This window comes from Coturnix japonica, unplaced genomic scaffold (assembly GCF_001577835.2).
Source record: "Coturnix japonica isolate 7356 unplaced genomic scaffold, Coturnix japonica 2.1 chrUnrandom489, whole genome shotgun sequence".
NCBI lineage: Eukaryota > Metazoa > Chordata > Aves > Galliformes > Phasianidae > Coturnix > Coturnix japonica.
In genome coordinates, this window is record NW_015439884.1 from 97,689 (window position 1) to 99,165 (window position 1,477).

Here is a 1,477-nt window from a genome sequence, read left to right on the forward strand (position 1 = left end):
AGGGGATTAGTGGGGTTATATGGGGTTAGATAGGGGTATATATGGGGTGTATATGGAGAGGACATAGGGCGAGATATGGGGTATTGCGGTGCTTGATCTGTCGGATAGTGTCGCGGCCTGGGATTATATTATAGGGACTATAGGGGGTTAGATAGGGGGGTATGGGGTTATATGGGTTATATGGGGTATATGGGTTATAGTGCGGATGCTGATCTGACTCCGATAGTCTGCGGCTGGATCATACTATTTTAAGGGATATATGGGTTAGATAGGGGTATATGGGGGATATTATGGGGGTAATATGGGGTATATGGGGGTATAGGGGGGTTGGAGATCTGCTGCTCCGATTAGGTCGCGGCTGGGATCACTAGTATAGGGGATATGGGGTTAGATAGGGGGTATATATCCCCCCATATCCACCCATATCCCCCTATATCCCCTCATAACCCTCCCTAACACCATTATCTGCCCCCATAGCCCCTTCATCTCCCCTATTACCACCCTATATCCCCCCCTAACCCCATATATCCTATCCCATACAGTTACTGTGCCCGGGACTATTACGAGCGCCTCCCTGAGCTGCGTACGGCCGTGGACCCTCATAACCCCCTATATGCCCCCATAACCCCCTATATCCCCCCATATCCCCATATATACCCCATATATAACCCCATATATAACCCCATATATTCTATATCCCCCATAGTTACTGTGCCCGGGACTATTACGAGCGCCTCCCTGAGCTGCGTACAGCCGTGGACCCCCATAATCTCATATATAACCCCATAACCCCATATATGACCACATAACCCCATATATCCCCCCATAACCCCATATATAACCCCATATATGATCTCCCCATACAGTTACTGTGCCCGTGATTACTATGAGCGCCTCCCCGAGCTGCGTACGGCCGTGGACCAGCTGAGCAGCGGCTTCTTCAGCCCTCGGCAGCCGGATTTGTTCAGGGACATCGTCAACATGCTCATGAACCACGACCGGTACGGGAACGGGGCTTAAAGCGAAACCAAGCAGCTCATTGGATGATGGGAGGGGCTTAAAGTGAAACCACACAGCTCATTGGATGATGGGAGGGGCTTAAAGTGAAACCGCGCAGCTCATTGGATGATGGGAGGGGCTTAAAGTGAAACCACGCAGCTCATTGGATGATGGGAGGGGCTTAAAGTGAAACCACGCAGCTCATTGGATGATGGGCTGAGCTTAAAGTGAAACCAAGCAGCTCATTGGANGCAGCTCATTGGATGATGGGAGGGGCTTAAAGTGAAACCACGCAGCTCATTGGATGATGGGCTGAGCTTAAAGTGAAACCAAGCAGCTCATTGGATGATGGGAGGGGCTTAAAGCGAAACCAAGCCGCTCATTGGATGATGGGCTGAGCTTAAAGTGAAACCAAGCAGCTCATTGGATGATGGGAGGGGCTTAAAGTGAAACCACGCAGCTCATTGGATGATGGGCT